At 31.1% G+C, this 26,246-nt stretch overlaps 1 protein-coding gene and 1 long non-coding RNA gene across 2 annotated transcripts in view; both read left to right on the top strand.

The window, feature by feature from the left end:
* LOC148229133 (uncharacterized) overlaps positions 1-26,246 on the top strand; it is a 357,476-nt gene that overhangs the window by 71,115 nt on the left and 260,115 nt on the right. The gene's annotated exons all lie outside the window — the stretch shown is intronic.
* Positions 8,956-12,694, top strand: LOC148229135 (uncharacterized). Its single transcript, XR_015811369.1, has 2 exons — positions 8,956-11,861; positions 12,151-12,694. It is a non-coding gene; the product is annotated as an uncharacterized LOC148229135 (long non-coding RNA).

The following is a 26,246-nucleotide window of genomic DNA, read 5'->3' as shown; positions in this document are numbered from 1 at the left end:
AGCGCAAATTGTTTATAATTATCATATTTTATGCGAAATTAACGACCAGTATTTTTTGGTTTTTCTGATGCTTATTTTTTTAATAAAAGCTTCCAAGAAAGAATACACATTCTCAGACATTTGGCACGGACCCAACCTTTATTGTGCAGCGGTTGTAAAACATTAAAATTTATTCGTATAATTTTTTTCTCTAGAAAAAACTTCTGGTAAAATCAGCAAATTTTTCGAAACACAAGAATTCTCGATTCGGCATATTTCCTAACTACTGTAAATTTTTCTAGTTTCATAGATATCGTAAAGATTAATTTCTTAAAATCGAGCTACGTCGTGCATTGTGACAATTATTGATTGTAAGCGGTACTAATAGTTTTTAATCAATAGATGCCACTGTTTTCGAATTATGCGTATATATTGAAATTAAAATTTGATTTATGATTGTCCAGAAATTTCATACTTGTTTTAAATAAATAAATTACCCCAGACTTTTTCTACGGTATTTTATTTATATAAAACTAAAAACAAAATTGCTGTATTCGACCTGATTATTGTACCTTACCCTGATGACGTCACACATGACCTGTCTTGCCTTTTAAAATATTTATTATTAATCTTCACACATGATTAATCATCTTTCATTATAACATAGTTTTTGATAATATTCCTAAATATAAGTTTATTATCTATAATATAACGCCTTTATTACTTCTTTATTGGATATTTTTCAATAAACCGATGCTTGCTCTAGTATTTTTATGTAACCAGATTTTTTTCTAGATTTTCAATATATCATTGTATCCATTTTTTGTACGTTTTTCATTAGAAATATTGGGAAACACTGCGATAGAAAAGGAGTAAGCGAGACAAAGGTCGGGTTGCAAGTTGTGTGTGCATATAAATTGAAGTGTGCCCGGGAAACTTTCCACAGTTGCGAATTATACACGTCGGGTGAAAATTAAAACTGCGCGCCTAACGACATATTGGTTATGAAACTTGGCTGAAAGCTGTACGTACTTATTGTCTTCGCTGATGTGTATGTAAATGGACGTTGATAGTATGTTGGAACTTTCAAGGCACCGTTGAATGGTGAGAGGTTAACATACATGTTAATACTATATGAGCTTGAGATAACAAAGGATTTGTTAATGCTCCTTGGTTAATAACATATTATGCCCTTGAATCTCTAATCTAGTATATTTTATGATAATATATTAATTGGGCAAAATCCCTATCGTGTCCACGCTTGGCCAACATCTATCTTCGATTAACCGACAGCATCTGGCGTCAGTGACAGTTTAAACGAAAATTTGTAACTTAGCCTCAGAAGACCGATCTCGATTGAATATTTTTTGCGGCTATCTGTCATTACCTGTCGTCCTTCTAAATGAAGAAATTTCCCAGACGTCGCAAAGTGGCTCTCCATGACAATTTATATAAAGGGCACGACCCTCTGAACTATATGATAGACTTATTTTTTTGAAGGACCGCATATGGGCGGTACGTAAAACGTAATGAAAACGAAACGATACACCCAGCACATGAACGTATGTATCATACATATGAAATTCTGGTGAGTGTCGAATTTATGTATATGTTTTAGAAAATGTGTGTTGTAAAATTGAGTTTCGCGAATATTGAAATATGTTTTTCTAATAAAGTCTCGTTTCGTTGAATGTCTGTATGGAAAATATATATATAATGTTGAGCTTATAAATAAAATAATGTGAATATCATTTCATATGGGTGTTAGTGAATGTGTTACATAAAATATATATGAGATGCTTATCGACTTTTGGTTCTGTTGCTTGTAGATTATTTATTATATTATGTAGCGTATACTTTTTCATAAACGAGAATATGATGTTTATATTATATTATATTAATGTGTTTTTAGTTGAAAAATATTTTGCTTATTTTATTATGTTATTTTAAAAAATGCTTTATATTTTTAACTCTCGCGTATATAAAATAAGTATTGGATTCTGCGAAGAACTTTTACATATTAAATAAGTATTTTAATTTTTATATTTTTATTATATTTATATATAGTGAATCTTTTTTTTCTGAGTAAACAGTCAAAACATACAAATAGTGAGACACCATACTGAAATCACATATACATATATTTTATTAATTTTAAATAATTATTACAGCTTTTAATCAATCATCCGTGAGATTAGGGATATCTAGGATCATAATTATTTAATACTCACTAACTCTGATCTACTAGACACGATAAAAATTCAAACACATCGTGGTTCATATGATATTTGAACCCAGATCTTTCAAGTATTGGTCGCCCACTACTGCACTGGTCTATTGGGTTGGTCTATATTTTGCATTTACATTTTTCTAGTTTTTATGATAATTTTTTAATTTTGTTTATCGTTTAAAGTTAGTTAGATTATTACGATGGAACCACGATCTCTTTTTGACCTCTACATACGAACCTAGATTTGATGCACGAACCGTGATGCACCGCGCTTGTGCGCGCTGTAACTATTTGTTTAGTGTTTTTGGTTATTATGTCGCATGTATCTGAAATTCGACGTCGGAAACGAATTAAGTTCGTAACTCGAGGTATCACTGTATTGAATAGAATATATGGCATAAGCTATTTTGCTGCGAACTCTCACTGCGGTCTCTTAAAATATTTTAATTTAGTCTATGCCAAATAATCTTCAGATCCCAATCGCAATTAATTTTTTGAAGCTCAGAGCCAATATTTTAAGACAGTCAAGTATTTTTGCTGTCCTTCATTAACGTAAAATTTTCATTTCTTTTTGAAAACCCTATACTTTATAAATGTACCTAATCATCAGATTAAATATTTAATTGTAATAAAAAATACGTTAGTACCTTCTTTAGTAGAAAAACATATTCCTTTCTCATCATACATCTTTGTGTCACACAATAAAATCAGTCGTTTTTTTAAAAGTAATTATAATTCCCAGCTTCAATTGCCATTATGAATAAAATCACATTTTTGGTACTATATAAAAATATAAAAATTAAAGTTGACGCACTGATTAATAAATTACACAGTTGATATATTAATAGAAAATATTAAAAATATTTTAAGTTGGATAATTGTATACAATGCCGCGGATAATTATTTATGTTACAAAGGTTAAAAGTTGTTCGATTAAATATAAGATATGCTATTTTTTAGTTGTAATATTTACCTATAATGTATAGCGTAATGCCTGCACTACACTCAGGAAGTTGGCCAAGATTGGCCAAGGACGGAGAATATAGTGGGTTACTTCGCTCGAGTTCGGTTCTGCCTGCTCTAAAATCTCTCGGAAGTTGTCTGAGGTTACCGAGAACGGGAGGTAAAGTGGGGGGTAATTCAGTCGATTTGGCCAGCTTCGAGCGCTTCCGAACATTGTCGGCATATTTTTCGAGTCAAAGGGACCGAAGTCGGAACTGCTCTTTCGAGCGCGAGCGGTGAGATACTTCCCCTTTCGGTCTCTCGCGTGTTAAGTGCCGAGAGTGAGAGAGATAATGATATGGTGGTTCGCAAACTGATAGAACGAGTAACTCGGTTCAATTTCAGTATGCGCGTAGGCGTCCTATGGTCAACACGCATGTCCAGCTCTGCATCGTGGTCACATGGTCAAGTTATAATACCACATGCTTATCGGGGACTTCAACAGACTCTTACTGACATCTTTGAATATTTTAGGGCACCAAAAGGGATTAATTATATTTTTGATAGTATATTCTTCTAGCACAGCGGTTTCCAACCTGGGAGGCGCGCCTCCCAGGGGAGGCGTGGACTATTGCCAGGGGAGGCGCCAACATTTTTTAATGAATTATTTTTTATACCATAATATCTACAAATGAATAAAACTTGATATATTAACGTAACAGTGAAAATTCAGTGCATGAATGTTAATTTTTTTACATTAACATATATTTAATTCCTATTAAAAAAATTATCTGGAGCGGAGAAATTTAAAAATGGCGCGTTTGCAAACCTCTGTTTCGGTAATACACAAAACGACCGCTAGTTGCATAAAACAATAACCTCAAATTTAAATGTCACTCGTGTCAACTGAAGCGTGTCGGCAGGGCGTGATATTGTTTTTTTTAATTGTTTCTGACGTGATTTCTTCTTGAAAATAATCGTTAGTATATTTTAAACTTCATTTTTTTTTATTTAAACTATCATTGATTTTAATTTATATCAATAAAATATTTTACTGATGCTGATACTAGTGGGAATAAAATCAAAAAAGTACAAGGAAGTAAAGCTCCCAAGAAAAGACAATACAGTTCATCCTATTTATCATTAGGATTCACTAGTTAATAATAATAGATGGCTTGGAAAAACCAATGTGTTTGTTGTGTTCGAAAGTTTTGGCTTCAGATAGTATGAGACCAGTCAAATTAAAACGGCACCATGAAACTCTACATTCTGAATACGTTGATAAGTCCATAGAATATTTTGAAAGAAAATTGGATGAGTTTAAAAATATTCTTTCTGTATCACCAAATGCATTATTGGCTTCGTACCATGTCTCTTACCGAATCGCAAAATGTAAGAAACCACATACAATAGGAGAAACTCTAATTTTACCAGCAGCTATTGATATGGTTCGAATAATGTTCGGCGAATCATATGCAAAACAGTTGCAACAAATTCCGCTTGCTGATAATACAGTCGAAAGAAGAATCAATGATATATCTGAAGATATTTGCGATCAATTAGTTTCTCGGCTGCGTACTTCGAAATTCGCCATACAAGTAGATGAGGCAACTGATATAGCTAAAGATGCCCATTTAATTGCATATGTTCGATATATGCTATATAATAACGATATATGCTAGAATCTAGCATATATCGTTATTATATATTTTTTCATATGAAATTAAATAATTAAAAAATAATTAGTGGTACTTGATTTTTTAAAAAATCGTTATGAATATCCTTATGTATTTTCCTAGATCGGTTTATTTAAATGTCACACCATAACGAATTCTTATTTAGAATCGATGGCGACAAATTCTAGGATAGTCACACATGCGGCGTTCGTGTTCTGAAGTATCATTTTTATGCCTTATGGCATTTTGCAAAAGCCGACAAAGATTTTGCGTAAATTGAATATTTACCACCGAAAAGTTTTCATTGATATTGTATTGGTGAGTGCCCACATAAACTTTTATGATTATCAGTAGCATAATTTTAATAATGTGACAATTTAAAAATTGTAATTATTTGGCACTTTTTTCGATCACGCGCAAATATGACGGCTTTACGTCACAGCAGCCGCCGTCCGAACGTCATGCACGCAGCGAAGTTCGCGGGCATATGAAATCTGCGACAGTGGGCGCTTACTCGGAGTCGTAGATCTCGGCTGACTTCAGTTGTAGCTTCGGTTCTGATAACTTCCAGAGAGTGTAGTGGGAGCAAAATATAGTTATAAAGTCAATTTGTATAAATGATTTTGTTTTGACTTTCAATTGGCCTTAAAAAATAATAACTTAGCGGAAGTCTGTATGTATTTACATATGACTAATCCAAGTTTCCTTTAGTGTTTCTGAAATCAGATGCGTATTAACGAAGAAGTGGCATCTTAATAAATTTGTAGAATCATAAAAGGCATTGTCTTTCACACAGTCGCGTTTCGTTGAAGTGTTTTTAGGTTCCCATTAGAGTTTCATTCCGAGAGATAGAGAAAGAGAGCAAGCACAGCATTCCCCAGAAATATCCTATTACATCTTAGCATTGCTGTGCCATAACCATACGGTATAAATACAACCAGCGATAGACACTTCCCGAGAGTAAATTTTTCATTTTTGATCCGACCAAATCACACGCGACACGCACGTTTATTATTTCATAGCAAAGGGTTTCGAAGCGCTTTTTGATAGTCGATTTGTAAACATTCGACGAAAAGCTTTTAGTAATTCATACAAAATTTACGCCGAGCCCGTCATCGCGTATCCTTTGTGAATTTTTCAAAACCCAGAAGATTTTTTCCTTTCCTTTCGCAAGAGCGAATCCGTGTATATTTTGTACGCGCTATTATTTTTTCATTCGTTCGTTTTTACGAGCAGTTGATTGCTGCGAGAGTATCGCGAATTATATTGCTTTTTTATTGTTATTGTTTGATACTTTGAAAGTTGTGCATTTTAGACGTGAGATAACGATCTGTAATTCGATATGGTTTTGCATCGAATGTTGAACTATGCTGTATCATTATAGTGTATATGCATACTGCATCTGTTTCAGAATCGATGGAACAATGTTGCTTCTTCGTTGAGAGCGAAAGCTTTCGAGCAAAAAGCTCCACTTTATAATGAAGTATGTCACGTCATTAAAGTCAGTTGCGGCGACACGTGTCATATTAGCGTATTTTTCGCAATCGACAATCTCTATGTAAAATTTTGATGTTCATTATTTTTAACAAATTTCTCCGAAAGCTCAATTGTAGAAAGCCGTTTGAGTATTGCTATCGAATTCTTACACGCTAAAATAATATAAATGTATATAAACGTAAAACACTAATGACAGTTCACATAAACTCACAAAATTGTGAGTCTCTTCTACTCTCTCTGTGTAAGACTGCGAAATTTATATTCTTCCATCTTATGTGCTGCTTAAAGAAACAACTTTTTTTCTTTCTTCAAATGCCTCAACTTATTAAATATAAATCATTATAATTTTGTGTGGTTTGTCAAAATTATTTAGTCTGTCCGTGTATATATTATAATTATGGTTTTAAATATACGTATAACATTAAGTAAAATATAATAATAAATATATATATATATATATATATATATATATATATATATATATATATATATATATATATATATATATATATATGTAGTTAAAATCTACAACACAAAATAGTTATTGGGGCCGATTTATTTTGCCACATGCCAGGTGTCACTCATAACAACAACAATGACGTGGTGGTGGCGAAAGCAACATATTTGAGAAGATGACGACCGGCGGTGCCTCGACCGCCGAAATCAATCTGACCATTTTTTCAAAAAAAGTGCTACTCCGACGGTAGTAATATGAGCAGAATAGAATATATTATCTAGCTAGCATCCTTTCCAAATAAAGAGTAGCTTTTTCGGCGGTTTTTGTATTAATTTGTGATTAATGTCTCAGAACGAGTGTGCTATTAAATATTTACAATTAATAACTCACGAGATTTTTCTTCCATTATTGTAAAAAATACTGAGTTTTACTCTTACTTTCAAGACGTCTTCGTTTGTTCGTAATTATCATTAGAATGACCTCTTAATTATTGTGCAGGTAGTTGAAACCCCTCACACACATTATAATATAATAAAAAAATACTAAATCACTGTTTTTAACATATTGTGCTTTTAGTTATATTGATCGATAAATCATAATATCTTTTTTTGATTGATTTTTATTTGAAAGACACAAAAGGAACTAAATATAAACATAAAACGTTGCATGGAAATAATCAAGATGAACCCTCAAATGTATTTAAATAATTCAAAAAAAATTATAAACAAACGAAAATAGTTTTTAAATGAACCGAACAATTTCTATGAATTTCGGAAAGCTTGGAAAGCTTTAGTCTTCATTTGGCATGATAATTACATTACCGCTTTTCATTGAATTATTTTAAATTAAAACATATTCATAACCTTTTGAATTATTTAAACACAAATGATGCTCAATAATTGGTCAGTCACATATGACGTGTATATGTTACAATTTATCTTGTTACGTCGTAAAAAATGAATCACGCTCATTGTACGAACGGATATTAAGTTTCCCTAGTGTGTGTATGTATGTATATTTGTATGAAATTGCTCTCTTTCGTCGGTTTACTGTTCTGGTCACTTACCAGACGAAAATTACCAAGTCCAAACACGGCTGTAACTCACTTCGTCGGCTTTGTTTTATTAATGCCCGTCGTGTACTCACTGAGCAACACTTTTGTGTAGTGGGAGTGATGACTTTTCTGGCACTTTTGTTTATTTTTTGTAAGCACGTGTAACGTGCAATTTAGCCCATGGTTGTAATAAAAAGTAATTGGAATAAAAGCAACAAGACTTGCGTCTGGATTGATTGCATACAAAGTAGTAGCACGAAGGATTGATGTATTCACGCAATTAAATATTTCCACAGCAAAACCGGACATCAACTTTTGTATACAAAACATCAATGTAGATTCGTAGATAAACCGCACACGAAATATTCATTAGTTCGTCATAATCGCACCTGTCATTTTCACCCAAAAATCAACCCCAAAACAGCACATAATTACAGTCATAATCTATTCCAAAGAACGTACAACATTTCGGATTAAAACCTGAAGGCGTCTCGGTCGATAATATCCGCATTATTAATTCCACGCTTCGCTGCCGTTACACTAACCGAGGTTTTAACTGTTGTATTTAACCGCGCCGTAATCTATTATCCTATCGAAAATCGTTCGTAAAACGTCAAATCGTCGTCGAACTGATCCATTATTCATGGTCCGTTTATATTTTTATATATCATACGAAGCAGAAATACTAATGCTTTCGTAATAGCAGAACCGATTATGAGAGCTTTCCGATGCTATCTAAAAAATAAAAAGCAATAATGATGAATAGGAGGTTTTGTAATCGATTTTTTATATTATATTATTTGTGTATATAAACGATACGTGCGTGTGACAGCCGTTAAATTCAAAGTGTACAGATTATCAACTGCTGACATAATATAAGACAATGGAGGAGCTTTTGAAAGCTCTGTGATGTTTTGCTATTTATTGGAGTATAATATTTCATATCAAACTATATATATATATATATATATATATATATTTTATTTCATCTGATATCGCTTGGTTCTGTTTACGTTGAAGCTGTTGTTTTGATTTTGTGATCGTGCCTAAAAATAATATTATACGAATAAACCCTCATAAAATACGGAAAGGCGGCAAATGCCTTAACGACTATGCTCTCGAGTCCATTTGTCAACTTTATATTTCAATCCAAAATGGTTTTTACTGCTAAACACGCGGTAACAAGCGCTGCATTCAGACGCCGGCACATAATTCGCTTCGTTTTTACTATCGGCACATAAACAAGGCACATAAACGCGATTCCCTCTGTCGCTGGATTCGAACTTCGACGAGTGATCCCAGTCGAATGATACGACCACAAACGCAACATTCAGTACCTACCCAAAAGCCCTTAGACGGCGAGGCTTAATGTTAAATTCTCGTACCAAAGTACTAAAGCTCCTTACGAACAGCGCGACAAGAAGTTATGAACACAAGTGTGTATACACACATACATGTATGCACATACACACAGTCATAAAGCGTTATGTGCCATGTCTAACATCAAAAAACAATCATCAGAATCCAAGCACTCAAACAGTTGACCGTGCCGTTTTTGGTACGTTGAGCATGAATGCTAAGTTCGATTCACTAATGATAACACTATCATTGAGATAAAATAAATAATGGTTAGTCGTAAAGAAGGGTTCCGTTGAACATATTTAATTATTAAAAATTGCTCTAAAAACATACTTAAAATCAAGTGTGAAGATAAACATTGTGGAGCTTTCATTCGAAGCTCAATTAGGATTTACATCAACAATCTTCATGAGACTGCTTTCTAATTAGAGTTGTGTAATAGCATATTTATTTTAAATATATAAAATTGTTAAATATGTATAGAATAGTACCTACAATATAAAATAGAGGGTAGTATTTTAAAAGCTTTTAGAAGCAAATCTGCGATTTGTTTTTTTTTTCTGTGGTCATTTTTAAATACAATAGTGTTTTTAAATTTAATTTTTTTTTAATATCTGTTATAGAATATTTTTGAATTTTTTACCCTTTTCTCCACGATTTTTAACCGGAATAACAAATTTTTATTTTATATAGAATTAAAAAAAAATCTTTGTTATAATTTTTTTTAATAACTGCAATTTTAAAATGAAGTAGCGGATTAGGTTGTAACATACTTAGCCGAGAAATTTACATTAACTATTTTTGGAATAGGTTTTATTCCAATGTGATTAAAACTACTGCAGACATGTGTCTTTAAATTTCATAAATGAACAAAAATGTAAAAAAAAAATGTTTAATTTAAATCGATTTTACAAAATGAATCAAACTATTGCAGTTATCATATCCTGAAGGTTTGTTATGTCCCACATAAATAACAAAATAATCTATATTTTAAAACGTTCAAATATTTTTACTAACAAATTTGGTAAAAAAATTTACAAGAGCTATTTTTAGAACAAGTATTATGTTGATGTGATTATAACTACCGTAGTTTTATATCGACAATTAAACCTGTTCTAAAAATTGATATAGTGAAATCTCATTTTAACGAATACCGAAATAACGAAATTCCCAGTATAACGAATCTTCAATTTGTCCCCGAAAAACTTTCATACAAAATGTTTTCATTGTAACGAAGACTGATCTCAGTATAACGAAGTATTTTGATCCGAATTTCAGAATGACACAATATTTCTTCCAATTCATTTCGTACTTGACTTGGCGTGTGCTGGATGTGTTCTCAAGCGATATTCATGGTGTTTCGCCGACCCTCAAACTTTTTTTATAAAACATTTTTTCAATAAATTTTATTGTGTTCTTCAGCAATCTTATTTTGATGCTGTAGTAATATGGTAATTAAAAAAAATATATCATCTTCCTTACATTCAATATAATGAATTTTCAGTATAATGATTTTTTTCTTTGGTCCTTCGCTATACTGCGATTTCACTGTATTTTGAATATTTCGGCTAATTTCGTTTGCCAGTCTGATACGCATTTTTTCCAGAAGACGACTATTTAAAACATAAAAAATGTAGCTCTGTTAAAATTTATATAAAAATAAGGAACATAAAAAAAAAAATTTTTTTACATTGATGTGAAATATAATTTATATATTAACGCTGTTTTTTGAATAGATGCTATTGTCAAAAAATATACCGGTTAATGCTGATTAAATAAGTATTTTAAAAAAAAATTTTAGCTAGACCAAATTAAAATAAAAATGCTACACGGCTTATATAGCATAGGAAATTAACTTTTATATTCTAAACCGTTTTACTTTAGTATTATTTATGTTTTTTTAATAAATCTTGCTATCTACATATATTTTTAATGTGATTTTTTTGTTCCCAAAAGAAGGAAAAATATTTAGATTTTACTTTAATAAAACAAAAAAAGACCAAATATTTATTTAAAAAAAATTTAAAGCCGTTGGTAACAATTTTTAATTAAACTTCTGAATCTTATTATCGTATAATATATTTTTTGTTTATAACAAAAATAGATATTTCATTATGTAAGATTTTCAAAGAACAAAAAATGCACTTAAACTTAAACTGTTACATACTAAATACATTATTACTAATGTTGTTATATTGTTATTTTGAAGTGGCGCACAAATCTCACAAAAAATCGCCAATTATAAATTTCATTTAAAAAGTGCTCAGCTGATATTTCGGCCCGTTTGAGTCTTTGCATTACCACGGTGGGCCGATATTTTAGCTCTCTGTAAATAAAGGGGAAATTTTCAAAATAAATATTAGAAATATCTGAAAAAAATACTTTGCAAAATTAAGCATAGTATAAAGTTCAATAATTTATGTTTTTAATGGGACTTGCTGCTGTAGTATAATAACCTTTTAGATAAATAATAAATTTATGTCTAATCTAACAATGTAAAATCAACGATTGCGTATTTAAGCGTGCATGCACTAACAGTTCTAAAAGCACATGTATAAAACCGTGGACAAAAGATAGTCGGTGCCCAAATATTTTCGCTGAAGGTAGCGTAGCCCGAATTATACATTCCATATAATAGAGTCGTTGCAAGTTTTTACCGATTACACAGTAATATAATATCGCAAGATATATTTTTGTACAATGTTTATTTTAACCCTTTGAACGCGGAAATTGAATTAAGTCGCCCAATTGATTTTTTTTATCTCTTTACGCAAAAATCAGTAAAAAAAAATGCTTTTCAAGAAAAAACTTTTTTTGCGAATTAACATAAAATATCATTTTAAATAAATAAAAATGAAAATATCAGAACATTTAAACACAGTATCAAGAAAAAATTTGCATTTTTCAAAAAAAAAAAAAAAAATTAAATATTATTTTTGATTAACGCGTTCAAAAGGTTAAAGCTTATGATAGATATGACTCTTCAAGTTGAAAATTTAAAATTTTTGAATTAATAAGATATTCAAATTTCAAGACGTCAGAGCTCACTGTATGGGAGTTTTTGTTGCTTATAAATCGTGTTAGTAGTAGTAAACTATGAGTCTTATATTAAGGTATTAATGTCGATTAGTCAGTTGTGTTTTTTCTATATATGAAAAAATATTAACGCCATAATTTTCTGCGTACGTCCGAATCATCGAAACGCACACGTCCGCCATAACATATTCGAAACGTGACGCGCGGATTCGTTACGCTGAAATTAAATCTGATTGTTATCCGAGATTGCGCGAAAACAACGGATAGCTAGTACAAAAATCGCACACGAGGGGTGCAAAAACCTCCATCCCTCTCAACCCAACCCACTTCAATTCGATCGCTTTCCGCGCACAACAGTTTAAAATTCATAATCCGAACCGAAGAATTAAACACGCGAACGTGAACATTGAGAACCGCCGGTTGATTATGTTATGCGTGTAAAATTTAATTTCAATAAATAAAAAGAAGCCTCCAAAAAAGCAAAGCTCTGGAAAGCGTTAAATCTGATTTGGCGGCGATTAACGTTCGCATTGTCGGCGCTGAGTTAAAATTTAACTGGACCGTGATATACAAAAAATAACAAACCTTTTTGTATCATATTTAACTGACACATCAAAGACGCGTGTTGTGATATGTTAATTATGTATGAATATAAACGTGAATAATGTTAAAAATTGCGATACCGTGCTAAAGTAAACGATTTATAAATAACAAGCAGATATAAACATTCACTGGTAAATGATTATGCCAATGTTATTTAACGTATATTTATTGCTGCAGAAATTAGTTAATTATTCTATATTTAGCATAGAAAGTCGCTGCAAAGACTAGTATATATGCTTATTGAGTATTGTGTTGTTATAGATATGCAAATCTCTCCAATCTCTTCAATTATTATTGAGCACGAATTAATAGTCTGCATTACATCACAACCTCAATAAACTTCACCAGTATTTGCTTAATAAGCTCAAGATTAATAGTCTTGCACTTCTATGAAGTTCAATTGTGCACAAGTGTATTATAATGCCATAATAATAGATACATCCTTGTGTTCATAATTTATTTAATATATAATATATTTTATAAATCACAATTATTTTGTCACTATATTCCACGTAAGATTACGTTTTGTTCTTAGCTAGATTATGTAATATTACATAAAAATATATAGACAGACGCCAGTATGTATATATGATAAATTTATGATATACATACATAATAATATAAATTATATACGTGTATATAGTATATATATATACATGGAGCTGTCAACACGTGTTTCGCCGTGCAGATTTAACAAATTAAATTTCAAGGAAATATAGTCTCGGCGCAATATACGCTCAAGTTTTAATGAAAAGTAAATTTCAAAATAATTTCGTTTACAACGTATGATAATTTTAAACTTTCTACGTTATTATGTCGTGTAATATATCCACCGTTTTTTGTATGTCATAAGTTGAAAGCAATTACGGCACGCGTACATAATACTCTCAACTTGTAAGGTTGCTATTTTCCGATTAAATCAATAAATATTTATTTTCCGATTAAATCAGTGAACATTTAGTTTTAAAAATAACTAAATTATTTTGGTACTTTACATGTACTATGACAGTACCATTTGACGTCAACTGTCCCTTGTAATAAATACACCTCGTATATCATTTCACACGCAGTTCATCATTTGTGTTCAAGTCATTTATAACTCAAAATTTCACTGTAATTTACAAACTAGTTTTGAATAAATTATTTTGCTAATAGTAAATGTAATCTGTTGAAAATTATAATATTAATAATTAATAAATATTAAATTTATAAAATAGCAAGGCCCAAATAGAATATGTATCGTAAGTGCGAATGTGATTCGTGAATATATAGTAAAGCGAATCTTCCAAGAAGTTTAAACAAATGGAAGATCAGCTCATTTAGAACCAATCGCGTTACTGTTCAGAACCACATCTTTAGTGAAAATTAAAGTTTGTGGTTTATTAATATTTTCTATAGACGTATATTGAATTATTACTGAAAAAGAGTTTTTTTATTGGTTATAATTTATGGTTTTCAAAAGTCACGATTTCACCAATGAAATTATATTTTCAGTAATAAAAATATTAATTTTGCTAAGCTTTAAAACTCAATATAAAATATTTCGAATTTCTTAAATATTTATAAAATGCTAATTTATTTTAGATTATATACTATCGATAAATAATGTACTGGTAAATTTGAATTAGGAAACTGTAATGTAAATTAATTAAAACTTATCTTAGTTGTTCCTATGTTTAAATTTTCTATAATATATATTCAGCAATTCAACTACTATCATATGCAACTAATCAAAGTACTCGACAAAAATAATTATTTAAAAAAAATATAATCAAACAAAAAATCATGAAAATAATGATAATGTATTTCAAAAAACTTAGTTTCGCTTTTTGTTGAAAGACTTTTGCTTCTAGAGTCGGTCCTTTTATATCTGTCTTTTGTGACAATAATGTGTTTTTTTTATGAATCTTCTTCTTCTACTTCTTTTATGCTATATTAGTAGCGCAAAATATGATATAATTTTAAATTCTGATTCGAATTTTATCTATGTAATACAACTAAATTGTGCGTGTCTCTTTATTTTTACAGTATTTTATTTGAGATTTAGGGAAGTCTCGTTGAAAAAAATGTATATTAGACTTTAATAAAATACTATATGTACAGTAAAAAACAGTTGCATCACAATGTATATTAAACTATTATATTTTTAAGTGAAATTATATTTTCACTTGTAGAAATATCATTTTACTTACTAGGCCATTGAAAATGTATAAAATAATTAATTTATATTTTCACTGGAAATGAAATTGTATTTTGCCCTTAAACACAATTTGACAGTTGCGAAACGTCCTTTTTTGTTCTTTAACCCTTTAAGTGCTGAATTAATTTCACTAAAAAGTCACGTTATCAGTCATTTATACAGTAAAAAATAAATTTAAACATTTAATTACGATTTTTTTATATATTTATATAAAGTCTATAGTGCATCTCTATTCACCTTCACGGTTAAATCTTTAATTTTATTTTTTACTCCATAATTGATTAATTACTTGACTTTTTATGAAAAATAATTCTACACTAAAATGTATTATTTTCTACACATAAAATTTATTAATTTATTATATACTCGTTGATTCAGATTTATTCGAACTTAGGGCAGGGCGTAAAGGGTTAAACCAAAATATAAATTAAATGAATATAATAATAGAATATTAATTACATTTTTAATTTTTAACGTTATTCATTAATAATTTACGTTGGTATGATACACTTATATGTTCTATAACTACATAAATTTCTACTTGAAAATAGAGAAAAAATTTTAGCAGTTGTAATTAAAATTAATTAACACATTGATCAACAAGTCATTATTTTAGAGCTGCCACTATCATTTTTGACTTAAAAAATTCGATTCTGAACTCGCAACCAGTGGAGCTTAAACCAAATCAACACAGACATTTTTGAAATTTGCTACTTTCACCTTGATTGTCAAAGAATTTTGAGATAACTTGATTAACTCACGATACAGCGATAGTGCAAGTAATGATGTAGCAAATATTATTGGATAAATTGTATAATAATCGCGGGGGGATTTTCAATAATTTTCGCTGAAATCGCACAAAACCGAATGGGTTTGGCAATCGCGCCGAATTGTGTCAATGTCGTTCGTCATAATTGAATATTTTTCAATTGGCCCGCAATAAATCAACGTCCCGGCCGTTATTAATCGTCCCTCGTCCCCCGAGGTCGACTGCTAATTTCCAGAAACGAATCAAACGTTCGGTCTGGTCTGTCTGTCTTTCTCGAGTCGAGTCGCGTGCGGCCCGCAAAATTTTAATATGTCCTGGGCGTTTGTCACGTTTGTCCTCCCGCCGCGGAACGGTATATAGTGTACGTTTAATATCCATTTTGGAGGGACTGCTCGGTAAACAATGAGTGATGGGGGTGACAAGGAATGAATTATCTCGGGGGCGCCGCGCCCCTTCCAGCGTTGTCACCATGGCGCCCCCGCCTCGACCGAGACAGATGCGAAAATGTTTTGGCACACGGAGACGATCGAAAGGAGAAGAAGAGGTCGGCTCGCTTCACGGTTAAGCGAATGATGATGTAAAGTGTATCGATGCGACAAAGGGCGTTGTTTCCGGCCCTTTTGTGAATGGCGTCTTTCTGACGCTAGAATGAAAATTTCTATATATAATTTGCGTACTTGTTATACTCATCAACCACTTTTATTTAAATATAAAAAAAGTTGAGAAACACCGGTTGGATTCATACCAAAAGATTTCATCTAACCGTCAACTTGTTTTAGATATTAAAAAAGTAACACTGACTTAACGGCGGCGAATGCGACTTTCATTGGCGTACAACAACGGGAGTACGACGGTCGGCGGTGCCTCGTGTGTCAGCCATAATATCATTTAATTCAAAATATTACATCTATTCAATAAAGTACTATTGCAGCGGTGCAATCCGTGTCTGATTGCCACCCGTCACAGTCAATAAAGGAAAAGGTTCATAAATCTAGTTTTAATATTTTATAATTCACGGAACACGATGGCCGTCATTAATTCTAATTTTACTACAATATAGGCAATTTTTCGACACCATTTTCTATAAATTTTGATTTTCCATTAATTTTTATTAAATTGAATTTTAATTTTATTAATATATTAGTTTTTACAACGTATGTTATGACGATCTGAAAATGTGATAATCTGACGGTATGCGATTCCATAAATAGAAAAAATTATGTAAAAGTTCCAAAAACTCCCTTTTTTTGCTTGCGTCATTTTTACAGCACGTTGTCGTGTTGAAGAATCCTCTTTGTTTTTGACCAAAACAGACGTTTTTTATGACCTCGAGTTGTTCGCAATAAACTATCTCTGTAACGGTCTGACCGGGTACAAGCAACTCATAATGGATCACACCAGAGAAATCCCACCATACACAAAGCAGAACCATTTTAATAATTAGTGATGGTCGAGGGTCAAAATAGGCACTTGTCTAAAGTTATAATTTGCTGCAAAAATTATACTATGATGATGAAAAAATATGGTACCCAAATTTTTCTATACGCTGAAGATGATTCTAAACTATTGACCATAGACAGTTAATTTTGATCGATTGTTTGATCTAATTTCAATAATAAATATATTTTAAATAAACGCGTTAAACTAAAAAAAAAACTAATACTGCTCCGCGTGAAAATCAGCAGATTGATAAAATTTATGGGGGCTTTTCCACAGTGTAGCGTCATAAAATGTTCCTGTCGGTCAAAATAAATCTCATTTTATCAATAATCCCAAGAGGTTTTTTTTCCACTTTACCTTGTTTGAAATATGAAAAATGTAAAGTAGCAGCACTTGTTAATGATATTTTTACGATTTGGGTATTCCGAACTTCCTTCGTAACTCAACGCTCTTTAATCAATCGAAGTAGATAAGTCCGTTATGGTCCTTTGATTATTTGCGTCCATTATAATAAAACATCCTTCTATTACAGTTTGTTTTCTTAAACGATTATCTAATTTTGTTTATTAATTATATAAATATATCTACAATAATATATTGTATTGTGCGTCTCTTGATCCTTCCCCTGGCTATAAAAAAAGGATTTTTTATTGTTTAGCAACCCTAAGGGGTGTGATTTCGCAGTCAGTAAGACGCAGGTGGAAACTAGTGAGAATTATATTAAATTATATTACATATTGCGACTGACAATAATATGCGAGATCGTTATTGTCCGAGCGGGAGGAAGAGAAGCTGGCGGAGGGATGACGTCAGTGGAAGATCCTTAGAGTTCTGATTGGTGTGGCAGCGACAGTATAGCTGAGGTTGATCCCTCTGCTACGGTGCTCATATGGCAGAGTCCTTCTCGGGATGTGAGCGTCCATGACCGTATGTTGTCTGCGGGCGAGCAGTGTCTGCTAGTGTTTTCGAGTATATGTCTCCTCATTGGAGACCAGCTTTAAGTATTTAGGGCTACAAAGCTTGCTGACCAATCACAGTCATGCAGCGATCATCCAGCCAGTCGTTGCACTCGCTTATTAGAACAACCAAATATGTATACACCTTTAGAAAGTGATATTTGTTTAATGGACATCTCCGATGCTACAATAATATTGTGGCCTTACTGTGCTTTTTGTCTTCCGGTGATATATTGTTTCTCGTGACCGTTTCGCAAAAAGAAATATTCTGTCAATGCACCGAAGAATCCTTGCATGTTATTTATCTGTTCTTGTATTCCAGCCGTTTAGGATCGTTGGGATATGATTCGCTGAGTTCTTGCAGAAAGTTGTATGTGTTAAGCAATTCTTCAAACTATTCTCGAGGAATTTCAGTTTTGGCCAATTTTAATTTGAACAAATAAATAAGCCATTTATCGAATAAAGAAAAAAATATGGATTTAATTATTGAAGTTTGTATAATATAATTTGATTTTGTTGATTTGTTTTTTTTTTATAATATCGTTCAGTATAATACCAATTTAGCTTCCTTTGTGAATTTATTTAACAGTTAATTGCTTTGGAAACTACGGTTAAAAAACAATTTTCACAGCGTAACCCCAAAACCACTTTTCACTATTTTAAACTACCAGCAAAACCAAAAGAGTGATTATATTTTCTGTGAATATGCTATGACGTTTCGTTTATTTTCAAACTTGCCTATGTTTTTGTTTCATTAGCAATGTATGTTCAATAGATATATTTATAAATTTGAACTAATCTTATTTATGAATAATCTATTTCATTATACAACTTTAAATTATGTCAACAGAAATACAAACAGCAGTCCGTGAACTATTAAATTATGTATTGCATAAAACTTTGCTTTCGGTACAAACAATTATTTTAAATCCCGACGGTGTTGACAAATCACGCAGCGGCAATCTCATCGTAGTTAAATTGCTTCTGTGCAAAGGGCAACTTTTTAATCATGCAAACGAGCGAAATGAGCATACGCAAATATACATACACACATTTGGCTCAAACGTGGCCACGTCTGGATTCGAAGCGTTTCGCAGGTAAAAAAGGCGTATGGGGTATGCATTATTAATTTGGTGAGTGTATGTAACGAAAGGAGGAGTGAAAGCAACGCGCGTGTATGTATATTTTTTTGATCTCGTCATAAATCATGTTGACAAGTTTGTAAGGAATGTCTGCGCGAGTGCAAGGAAGAAGCAAACGAAAAGAAGAACCGAAATAGAAATAGAAGCGTATTAAGGGACGCGTTTTTACGCTTTCGAGATAAAAAAAAAACGCGCCCACACAAATGTAGTGGAAAAGTTACAAAAGGACGTGAATGTTATCCGAGTCGATTACTATAATAATGGCTCGATTTAGTGGAAAAAATACATATGTTTCACTGGTGATAATTGCATAATATTTTTGTAAACTTTAAACGTGTGCTTAAGACATTTAAAATATCGATAAAAACTAAGAAATTTATTTGTATCATTTATTAAAAGGCGCGATTGAAAAAGGAACCAAATATTACTATGCATCATTGAAAACTAATTATTATAATGTATAAAAATCCATAAGGAAATTCTAGAACTACCGTAAGGTATCACTCATCTCACGTGTCAGTAAAATATTGTGTAATCTATCATCAAACCATGACTGACATATACCAGTTGTGAGGCCGGAATAGCTTTAAATATAAGATAATTAGTCAAAAAACTGTAATTGTGTTACACCCTCACGTAATTTGAGCATAAAAGCTTATTTTTATCCGGCGGAATTCTCTTACAGTTTAGGAGAAATAATTTTAGGCAGAATACCGTTATTGACTTGGGAATGACTTTCGAGTAAGGATGGAGATTTTGTGAGCAAATCACCAAAGTGTGCGATAAGGCGTCGAGGATGCTCGGCTTCGCTATGCGGAGCGCGTGTTGTTTCAATAATTTTATTGCCGATTTGCGTTCTGTGTGATACGTTAGTTCTAAGCGTACTCGAATAGGCTGGAATCTAAGTGATGCAATTACTCCTTGTTAGAAATAATTCAAAAACTAAAAGTTTCGTTATGCAAAGTGCGTGTCACTTTAACCCTGTTAATGCCAGATGATTTTGCCTTATTTATGCGAAAACTGCCAAGTGTTTTTTATAGAAAAAAAAAACACATTTTATCGTATTTCATAAAAATGCTTATATGTATTTTTTTTAATTAAAAAAAATGTTTGCTTTCTATGATGTGTGCAATAATCCACATTTATTAAAAATATTTGATAGAAAATTCATTCCTAGTATCTAAAAATACCCACATATCATTTTATAAAAAAAACTGTTTTTATTCGCTTAAATTTTGAAAAACTTTTTATAATTAATAGTTTATTTCAATAATATTAAAACACTAATTAAATACAATATACATAAATGTTACTGGTTTATATCTATTCTCATGTTAACAATTCGTTATTAGCTATAATTTGATAATAAATAAAAATATAAAATAAAGCGTTTTTGGTTATAATTTTGGGAAATAATAATTTAAATGCTACTGGCGAGGTAATAAATATAATTTGTGAAAATATTAAATATCCGTTATGGTAAAATATCCAAATGGAGACTAGAATATGTAAATTAGTGAAAATTCCCAGCGGCTACTTGCTTTGTTACACACAAAAAATGCTAGATTCTAAAAAATAAAAAATGCTAAAAAATACTTTGCAGAAGCTTACATATAACCATAAAACCAAATAGGTATAAATTTGTTTTTAAATGTGCAGGGCTGAAAAATCGGCCCGCTGCATCTTTTTACATATATATTTTTTAGCTCTCTCTCTCTGGCATTAAAAGGGTAAATAATTTATTAACCATTCGCATTTTTGTACTATTCCCTATATATTAGCATTGTCTGATCAGACATTATCCCTGCGCCAGCTTTTCCACTACTGCTCGGAGAATAACGATCTCACCCATTTGTCGCAATATGTAATATAATCCAATAAAATTCTGACTAGTTTCCACATGCATCTTACTGGCTGCGACGTCACACTCCTCATGTTTAGAATCCCGATAAAAATATATTACGATATTAAAAAAATATAAAATGCCACTTTTGTCATGAGGCTCAGAATCGTTGGTTTCCCAGGGCCCAAGTTCGCTCTCAGCAGCCCTGCATAGGGATCTAAAATAATTTGGTACAATAGTTTTTCGTTTGCATCAGTTCATCGGCACCGTGATTCCCTTGTGGAGATTGACGCGGCTCTAATCCGATCCTTGGCAGTTTTCCACCGCAACAAAATCCATCTCGTTTATGACTGAGTTGCAGCAATATGGCATCGGTCCCTTCTCAAACCTATAATCCACTTGTTGACAGCCATCAGTTACGAAAACATTCCACGTGTGTGCGTGTATGTATAATATGCTCATCTCAGTCGCCCGCCGAATTCCCCTGGAATTTCGTGGAATGTCTCTAATGAGCAATTCCAAGCGCGCTCTCAGCATTTAAGCGACCAAATTAAAGAAATCTGGTCTCGAAATGAACGATTCAAATGATCTACATACCCAGAGATAAAGCGGAAAATTCGCAGAAAAGTCAGAGGTGTCTAACATTTTAGATATTCTAAACTGCATCGCCTGAATTTTTTGTACATAAATATATTGTTTATTAAAATAAGTAGCGATGCAAATAATACTTATGTTCATGTAATATTTTTGTTTTAATTTGCCTTTTTGTGTTTTTCATACGGGAAATAATAAATTTACTTTTTATGTGAGACGTCATGAATAATATTTGTATAGTTTAGGATATTTTTCTTTATGCGAAATATTGCTAATGATGCTTTTACTGCTTCATACAAATTTATGAAAAAAATTCTCTTCAACAAAACTAAAGAAGTCAGTTCATCGTTAATATTAAATTATTTGCCAATACTCGTAAGAAGTTGAGTCATACCTGTAACATGCAATAGGATTTTGGGACGAATTATTTCTGCCATACTTTCAAGACATTCTTTAATAAATTCATAATCATTGAACGGATTTGCTTTGTTTAGAAATTAAATTTGCTACCACATATCTTGCCTTGATTATTAATGACCCAAGATTTTTTCCAAATCTTAATTAATTTGTATACGGCACATTAATGCTTTTAAAACGAGTGATTTCTATAGATTATAATAATATTGATACGTTTTGATGGAATATAATCATAATAGAGTATCTTTGTATATCATAAAAAATACGATATTTATTCATGAATTTAATCTTCATTAAAACCGGAAGTGAAACATTAACGGATACATAAAAGCAATTACCTGAATATTTGAATAACTTTTATCTGACCAAAAACATTTAATGTCTAAAGTATCTCATTATGAAAGATAGTGTGAGAATTTTTTTAATAAAAAATACAAAGCCTTCTTTTATTCAAAAAATATGCTTAATCTTCCAAACATATTAGATTACATAATATGAAATCTGTAATCGGATAATGTGGGATTTTTAAAAATTAATTGCATTAAAAAGAACCCTTATAACGTCAACAACAAAATTAACCCTTGATGTAATTCTATTCAAATGTTTAATATTAAAAAAACGTGATTATATCAAATATGCCACTTTATTGCCTAACTTGGGTAATTATTTTGATATTATGCTACTAATATAAATGATAATGTATTTAATAATTAATTTATAACGTACACGACTTCACAAAAACCCTTTAATTAAACCCGCAAATAAATCTTCAAAGCGGACCATTAATTAATGCATATATAAAGTATTTATGAGGCGTTAAATATTTATTTAAATTAAATTAAAGACCATCATGAACTAACAGGTTACCCAAATGCGTCACGATGCTTAAAAAATAATGCATAAAAAATATAATATGTATAAATAATAATAAAAATAATACACAGCTGACATCGCTCAAATAATTCGAGAATAACTGAGTTAACTCATACGACAATTTTTGTCCTTGTCAAATGCCTTCTCAAAATCTGTTTAACGACTTTTACTTGAATTCCTGTATTTTTTGTTTAAAGACAGATGGTAACAGTCACGAAACTTGCCGAAAGTGATAATTATTTAGAGCAATTTAGCAGGAGCTAACAACATTTCGATTGGTCTATAGTTTTTTATGCCCAATTTGTCACCCTTTTTATGAATAGAGGTGACTTGTGCATTTACAAAAATCATTAAACCTTTCAAATTAAACCGTGAATCAAATCAGGTTCAGATGAACTAACTAGCTGTTTAACTTATTAAAGCCGAAGGTAAGAAGTGCTCATGTTATGAATACGACAATTAATCAAAATTGTCAGTTTTTTTTTGTAGCTTGGTTGTTAAAAACCTTACTTTGTAAGAAGTTATCAAAGCGTTTAAACATTTTGCAATTTGTGACAATATTTCAGCCAGCATGATATACATCGGCGATTAATACTTGAAAGACCTAGATTCGTATTCCATATTACCCCTTTTATATTTAAATTTCTATCGTGTCTGAGAGATCATTGTATAATTATTATTTAAATCGATTGTTACTGATTAGGTTTTCCTAGATTTTACTTATCTCACAAATGAATAGCGTGATGATTAATTAAAAAAAATCGAGCTATAGTAACATGTATTAATTTTAAGCTGTAATACTAGTTTATAATGAATAAAATATATATCATTAATTTCACTCTGGCGTCTCACTATTTACACAGTAGTTGTTGATTGTGTTTACTTCGTTGTAACGCACTAGTCTAAAGCCTGTCATGTTGAACCGGAATTTTTACAATCAATAAATATAATTCATAACTCAAATCCTTTGTATTTTATTGAATAATATTCACACTAATGCTTAGTCTTACAGACTTATGCAAAACATTTTCTAATCTAGTCATAATTATATGCATAGATAATATTTTTTATATATAATAAGTATAAAAAAAACATATGTTATTTTATGCTATTTTTATGTATCCTCTATTGATTTTTCAACGGATACGAAAGTCATTTTGTTATACGTACCTCTAGCGCGTCGATCATATCGAACTTATATTCATTTTTCAACACAGTTCATCTATATTTAGTTCATTTGATAATCTGGCGAGTGGTTTTCGTCGAAAACCATTTGCGGGTGTAACCGCAGTCAATCCTATGGATGATATAACACACAGCGGTTAATGCGATTCGTTCAGTTGTAATTACACCGCGATTCGTGGCGTGTAACACAATGAATACTCGATGCGTTCAAATGTGTATAGCTGTGTAGATAATAAAATACATTAATTTGTACTCTGGTTAGTCTAAGAATGTATCGCTAGGTACGTTTTTTCTTTGTATTACAGTGATACACAAAAAAACGTAAACATATTTCATTTTAAATTAAGGTTTGTCATGAGCTACTTCGGATTTTCGAATGGTCTTGCTAAGCGCTAGTAGACCAACAACACTGGTTTTGTCCGCGTCGTTCCACGGTCCCCTTAGAAGGCGGGGAAAATTTTCCTCAGTTTTAAAATCATTGTCCATATTGGCTATAGCAACTTCAAAAAAGCATTCGACAAAGTTTGTCATGAGCTACTTCTTCGCTTTCTCGAAAGGCCTTGAAAGGTCGTCAGTATGTGAATTATGGCAATTTCCGCTGCGATGAGTATTTTGCTCTTCGTCCTCTGATATTTTTGCTCTTCGTCAACGACATACACGCTAGGACGCTAGTGTTTTTAAAACATCTCTCTAGAACGAGCCACTCAGCTTCTCAATGAGCTTTCGGCGATATCTATGAGAAGCTTAAAAAATTATGTAAGGTGTTGCTTATCTACTTTAGGGGTTCTAAAAAAGTTCATCGCTCGTACAATTGATCATCAATTATTAATTTATTAAAAACCATTTCTTCGCCAGCCAGATTATTTTTATCATCCCTTATTTTTTTTAATTCGTTATTATGTGACCTCTTCTAATTTAATTTGAGCAAATTAAATTTATCGAAATGTTTGGAAAAATCTAAGCTTTAAATTTTTCACATAATGCAATGTTAAATAATTGTACACAATATTGTGAAACCTTATTTTGATTCTTTCTTCCTGATAATAGAACAGACATTGGTATGAATAGATATTTTAATAAAATTAACGGATTTGATAAATTTGTGATTACGTGAATGTAATAGTAATAATATAATAATAGCATTGAGTTATAAGGCAACATATGTGTGTATAATTGTATATACGTATACATAAAAACTATATAATACGCAAAAAACATTATATATTACTAATACTTTAAATCGTTTATTTTACTTAAAAGTTTTGGGGATTTCGAATTATTTTAATATAAAGCCAAATTGTACTGTCCTTTTACTAACTTTTTAATCGTTACTTCTGCGAATTTCTCGTTTTTTTTTTGTTTGTGTGAATTTTATACTTCAATGAGAGTAATTATTTCATTAAATATTTTTGACGAAAACATATTCATATTTCATGTAAGTTATAATATTAAATTTAAAACTTGTATTTATGGATATTTTTAAACAGTATAATACATATATTCTCAAATGCGCATTAAAGTTAAAAGTATTGAAAGAAAATATTATTATTAACTATTAAAATAAAAAATTGTAATGAATTTAAAAAAATTTAAATTGTAATGAATTTTAAAAACAATATTTATTTATAATTAATATTGAACATTGCTCAAATATCAATATGTAGGATTAAATTAATTCATAATTATAATGTTTTAATATCAGCTATTTTAGATGTTTTGTCTATAAATACGACTCCCCAATAACACGGTAAATTGCGGGCGTCCGATACTTTGTGCTAGTGAGCCAAAGGGAGCCAAAATCTCACCACCTAAATACGTATTGCAAAGTATTTTCTAGATCCCCAACTACACGCACCCAAATAGCACGTTCCCAATTTACCGTGTTATTGGGGATTTCATTTTAAATGAATTTTCTAATAAACAACTAAATATATTTAGTAGTTTATTTAATTGTACTTTGATTTTATTAAATTCTTATTTATTATAATATATAT

This window comes from Plectrocnemia conspersa, unplaced genomic scaffold (assembly GCF_051122295.1).
Source record: "Plectrocnemia conspersa isolate PC_06_02 unplaced genomic scaffold, ASM5112229v1 ptg000011l, whole genome shotgun sequence".
Classification (NCBI taxonomy): domain Eukaryota; kingdom Metazoa; phylum Arthropoda; class Insecta; order Trichoptera; family Polycentropodidae; genus Plectrocnemia; species Plectrocnemia conspersa.
This window is presented reverse-complemented; position numbering and strand designations above follow the sequence as displayed.